Genomic DNA, 6,388 nt, shown 5'->3' on the forward strand with positions numbered 1-6,388 from the left:
GTCATAACAAGGAGAAATAAAATGATGAGAAATATTATTAGTTGTAGTCTGTTACATTCATGGACCTAGTGTTGGACCACTGAAAATATTATTAGTAGCGCCATAATACATGGTTGTGCAGTGGTATTCTAAAAGGGTACACGATCAATATACATCCAAAATGATGAGTGGCAAGTGCTGTAATTTCTTAGCAAGTAGGTGGGGAGGTATACTGATTATGAATGAGAATCCAGCCAAACCAGTCACCAGCCGTTTCAACCAGGCAAGCAAAAAAGGAGAAACGTTTCACGCAGGCACTGCGTTTGGTAGCGCGTTTGGCAGCGTTTCTGCCGATTCTCACGAGAAACGGAAACGATTCTACTTGCCAAACGCGCCCTAAGTACCTAGAACGGTATTCAGGATCTTTAAAGTAGAAAAACCACTCATTCTTCGAAGAGCAATGTGTGCAAGCAGACCAGGCTCGATCAGGGAAAAGCTTAGGAAGTTTTAGGAGCCTGTTCCAAAGGAGGCCCGAATAAGACCCGTGAGTAAGCATAGTGATAAAAGTTCCATTTTTTATTTGCAGAAGATTATTATAAATGATAATGCAAACCCTTTTGGTCTAGTTAATAGAGGCCTGTTGCTGAGAAGGCTATCTCTTTCTTGCAAAAATAAAAAATAAACAAGAAAGAGAAAAGGAGGACGAGCCTAGCACTACGAGCATATATTCCTGCAAATCAAATGCTTGGGAACATTCCTGCCTTTCTCTGTCCAGGCTCGAATATGTGTGGCCTTGGTGTTAAGGATCTGGAGAACCAAAATCAATACCTCCAGCTCAATTTTTTTCATAGAACGCTGATAACTTGTCCTGTTTTGCCATGCAATATGGACAAGTGTTCGCCAATGTAATTCTTAAGAAAATGAAGCTAAGGTAGTGACTAGCTTACTTAACCTCAGAAGCTGCTACTTACATAGTCTTGTCTTGTTGAGGATGGTACTGCTGAGCAGTCATTCATCGATGTCATTGGACATAATGTTACAAACTGAGTAAAAGATTGAAGGTGTGTCCATTCAGTTTGGGCCTTGGGGCTCGCAGATAGTACAAATAACCAACCTGCATCAACTGAGGCTCAGGGAAGGATCCGCTGTCCATTAGAGTTAAAACATCACAGATGTGTGGGTCCCTCTGGGCTTTGAATAGAAGCAGTCAAACTGAAGAAGTTGGTGAATCATTAATAACCATAAAAGAGTTGTGAAAGAGCGTAAAATAGAGCTACTGTCTCAGTCTCTCTTATAAAGGGAGTAGTAGTTGTCCCTTTCTCCATGTTATATGCAGAGATAGGGTTCGCAAAAAAAATGCAGAGATAGGGCTAGAGTTCAGAAGGTAGGTGCTTAACCAGTAGTGTTTGTTTGAGTTGGTGAGGCTGGATAGGATGGGATGTCTCAAACTAACCTACTTGGAACCAAAGGCCTCGGGAACCCAAAGTAAAGTCGGAGAACCCAATGCTGAGAAGGAGCTTGCTTGGTTGCCTGCCATCAGTAGCCACGCCGCACATGTGGTGGTGCCAAATCTTCGGTGCTAAAGTACGACATCACAACCATGGTGGTAGAAAGAACTGACGCTGTGAAGAAAGGCCCTACCATGGTGTTGGCTTCTCAGGAACCAGCGGTGGCCTTGATTTTTGTGGCGGCGCCAAACTGTGCTGTGGCAAAATCAGGCAGAGGTCCAAAAGGCAGAAGAGGGGCTTAGGTAGATTCGCGCCTCCAGTTCAGCTAGTTTTGTGTTTGGATGGGAAGAAAATTCTTACAGCAGGGGACGCTACCTGTGCTTCTGATGTCCATAGATCTCAAAGCACTTTTCCTGATACTCTTTCAGGGGTGAGAGCGAGCCGTGGCTCTAGGTTCCAGTAGTGGTGTTGCATTGATGCTCACTGAACAGCAATGTAACCAAGGCTAGCAGGGTATGTAGCCTTGGTAATTAGTGCCAGAAGTATGATGATCATATAAATCAGCTTTTGGTTCCATTCGTTTGTTTGATCGATCGAGGAAATTAACTTAACAATGAACACTCTAATTTGTTTCTTTTCTCTTTGATTCTGTCAAGTATAAAAAACTTTAAGGTCTTTTAATTATATAGAGAAGAACAGTCTATTCTTCCAATTGCTTGAATATAATAAAAAAAACATGAGCCTATAAAAGGAATAAAAAATGTGGACCTGCATGGGTACCACTAAGAAAGATACAAGCAAGAAAATCTCTTTATACATACATATGGATTATATATCTTTCTTCCATAACCAATTTAGAGCTGGTTTGTTTCCTTATAAATTATATAAGCCGGATTATGGTCCAAGGATAATAGAGTAAAATATCATAATGGAATCATAAATAATCTGAAATAAGCTACCCAATACTATCTTCTTTTAGATTATTCATGGTCCCAGTGTGGTCCCAAAGTGATCTTTTACCATAGTACCCATATCCATAATCCAACGTATATAATCTAGATGGATTAATCTCAAACAAACAGGACCTTAGTATAAAAAAGGGAATCAGAAGTCAAAACTAAATTTATTGCTGGATTTGCTTAAATCATATAGACATGTAGTACACCCTTTACTTTGACTTTGCTTCAGTCATGGAAATTAATTGCACATTTATGCAAATATTTCTCGACAAATTGGTTGGTAAATCATTTCTTCACAAATATAGAGATAGGGAGCAGTATATATACACCTCCTGGTTCATTTCTCCATTTTGCAAAGCTGAGAGAAATTATTTTCTGGTGAGAGAAGGATAAGAAAGATCATGCTAGCTAGGTACGGGGCCTATTGCCTACTTGGACAAGAAGTATGAACTACTCGGAATTGGAGACACCAGGAGCACTAAATAAACCCGAGGTGGAGGATGCAGCGCAGATCCACCAAAAGGAACTGATTATGTCGAGAAGAAATTCAGTTCCTTGTAGCATCATCAGTTTGTGGCAAAAAGCCACAAAGGGCCAAGCAGAGGCTTATGACGAAATTATGGTAAGAAGAGGATCATATGCTCCCCTCCCGTGTGAGTTTAAAAACTACATAGAAAGTGCCTACACGCTCATGGCTCCCTGCAGGCATTTAGTGATTCATTCATTCGTAATAAGGAGATTAGAGGTTGGGAGCAGTGATTCATATAGTAATAAGGAGATTAGAGGTTGGGAGCAGTGATTCATATAGCCCACTTCCTGGTGCACTTAGATATGCGTGGCTCATTCTCAACTCCATAGTAAGAGCATTTGTTTGGTGAGAAAGATGAGAATATGAGAGTAGGCATGGACACCATTAGCTACTTGGACAAGCTAGCTAGAAGATCTATTTGGAATTGGAGACACCGGGAATCGCATGGTATACCTTTGGGCGCTAGTTCTATAGTGACAAAGAATAAGAGAAATAGAATCATGTTGGGACTACCGGATGCCACAAGGAATGGGAAGCACAGGGAATACTTTTTTTTGATGAAACAGGAGGGTTTTATCCCTGCTGGTTATATATTAAAAAGGAAAAGGGCAAATACAAGGCAGTTTGTAACTAAGAGACAAAAAAGGGCAAATACAAGCACAGGGAATACTAACAACAGTATTATCAATCTGGGATGAGCAACGCGGACAGGGACAGCTTCATATATGATTGGCAGGTCTCCTGCCGACCATTTCAAAAACAAAAAGAAAAGAAAAGAAAAGAAATGCTACCAGCTGGTGAAAGTGTAAAAAAAATTAAATCCAGTGAGATTATTTTGTCCTGTAGTAAAATTCCCTTACACCTGAAATGATGTCTAACTACCCGGTAATATTACCATCGTACATCAGACTATGGTCATCTTTATATACTCTCTCCATTCCAAATTATAAGTCATTCCAACTTTCCTGTAGAGTCAAACCATTTTATGTTTGACTAAATTTATAGAGAGGATCACAAAGGTTCGTGACACTGAATAGATATACTATAAAAATATATTTAATAAAGAAACTAATGGTATTTATTTAGTATCATGAATATTAGTGCTTTGTTGTATAAATTTGATCAAACTTGAGTTGCTTTGACTCTCTAAGAAAATTGGAATGACTTATAATTTGGAACGGGTGGAGTAGTTTTTTCCTCAATATTGTTGAATTATTGATGAATCTACTAAAGAATAAATGAAGAAAATTGCAACACATATTAATAATGTTCAGTAAAGCAGGAGACTGTTGGTTTTCAACAATATACTGCCCAATTTTATTACTAGTACTCTGTATTTGTTATATTTGGAGAGAGAGAAATTTGTCAGCAGATGACATGATTATGTACACACCACACATGTGACTTGGATTTGGCTGCTAAACTACTCACTGTAGATAAATAACAAATTACATACTTCATCATTGATATGAATTGCGGACAATCAGGCATTCAGGCATCTGCTCCAATCTGTAGAGCAAATAATAGCAAGGTTCCATCTTTGTACCATCTTCAGATATCAATATCCTCGGAAGGTATAGGACATGCACAGTTCAACGTCTATGAGGATTCGGAGGCGCCAGGAAGCTCAATCATCTCACGAAATCTCAAGATTGACCTAACTTCTAGAAACATTGTTATTGCTTGCTTCTAACAAGTATAATCTTGTCAGTAAAAAGAGATGACGAATCAGTACATGTTGGTTGGCAAATTCGCATTTGGGAATGTATGTATGTATATATATATATATATATATATATATATATATATATATATATATATATATATATATGGACCTGCAAACTACCAGCTCGCGCACTCCACTATCTCACTGATATAATCTTGTTTCCGTGGGATGCAATGCCAAGATCAATTAACGTGCATTATCTTATTTAGGGCAGAGTATCCTCTGTATCTCTTTCTCCTGTTTGATGGGCATATTCATCCGGACCTTGAGCAGGTGGTTGACGAACCATTCATAAATCATAAGTGAAGAATGTACTAGTAGCTATTTGTGCATCTGATCTGATTGGTGGTTCCTGCTGTAGCTTTTAAAAACCATGAGTCTGTGGCCATGAGCAAAGCTAGCATGGATGGCATACCTATAAGCAGTTCCACGATCTATAGATTAGATAAGCCAGATTCACTTGGAATGGGAGGCACGGGGAATCCAACCAACAAAGTGATCATCAGGCATGGATGAGCTAGATGACCTGCTTGAAGATGTAGAAATGATACTTGCTGGAGTTTACTTGTGGACGGTAGCGGTTCATCAACCACTCTTTTGGTGCTTCTGACTAGACTGTTACAAACTATGAGCACCTTCCAGGCATTAACATGAGCACTAGCTACTCATCAGCCCAGTAATTTGAAGTCTGTCCTTTCATCTTCCATTAATATGCAATTTCCTTTGCCTAATGATTCGGTTCATACTCTTAATTTCCTCTCTAAAAAAAGGGCAACATAAAGAGAAATAGTCTAGCTCCGGGACAGGGGAATTTTATTTAAAGAAATTAAAAAATCACAAAAAGCATTTGATTTCGCCCGGACTCGAACCGGAGACCTTCAGTGTGTTAGACTGACGTGATAACCAACTACACCACGAAATCTTGTTGTTTAGTCAGCCAAATGTACGTGTATTTATTCGTTAATAAAAGTTACGCCAGGTGCCAGCAGCTGTGCGGGCCAGAGCAGCAGGCCATCTCCCAGGCGGGCCGACGCAGCTGATGTTCTATAGAGGAGACAACTTTAATTTAGCTGAAAATAGGTATTTACATTTCACATGCCATTTGCAGCTCTTCTTGATCATATTAATGATCAATACGCAGAAAGGATATTAGTTTTCAGGACATGCTCAGAATAGACAGAGAAAGATTGTAATGAATAACGGAATCACAATTTGATCTAGCTGAAGCTATTGCCTAAGGCTTGATATGTTCTATCTAAAGTTAAAATAGGCAGGTTGCCTTGAAAGTAAGGACCATTGCATATGTACTCTTTGAACTAGAGCTGAGTGTCTCAGTTCCATGTGCCGATGCTAAATTTGTACTCGTGTATGCATCATCCTTGTTCTAAAAATCGGTGCATTATCCATCTATTTTGACTTGTGGAAAGTGCATTATCTGTTTGTCAGATGATACTCTACTTTTCGTTGCTCATTCTCGGGGACTACCACCGAGGGATGCTTTCAGCTTGCTGTTCGTGTTCTTCTTCTTCCTGTTTGTCAATCTATTTTTCCATGTATTTCGTACTGCACTGCTTGCCTTCTTCCTAATCGTGAAATCTTTTTTGTCAAACAGATGATTCGATATTGGGGCCACAGGCCACTGTACAACGAGGATCAAATGGAGGTTCAGAGCCCTGATCCTGGAATTGCGTTTGGATTTTCAAACTAGGCAACAATCGAGACTGCGAGCTTCTGTCCAGAAGACGCC

The 6,388-nt window shown here is 39.6% G+C and overlaps 1 non-coding gene across 1 annotated transcript; it reads right to left on the reverse strand.

Moving 5' to 3' along the window:
- Positions 1 to 5,489: 5,489 nt before the first annotated feature.
- Positions 5,490 to 5,563, reverse strand: TRNAV-AAC (transfer RNA valine (anticodon AAC)). Its single transcript has one exon. It is a non-coding gene; the product is annotated as a tRNA-Val (tRNA).
- Positions 5,564 to 6,388: the final 825 nt, after the last annotated feature.

The sequence above is a fragment of the Setaria viridis genome, chromosome 6 (genome assembly GCF_005286985.2).
Source record: "Setaria viridis chromosome 6, Setaria_viridis_v4.0, whole genome shotgun sequence".
Classification (NCBI taxonomy): Eukaryota; Viridiplantae; Streptophyta; class Magnoliopsida; order Poales; family Poaceae; genus Setaria; species Setaria viridis.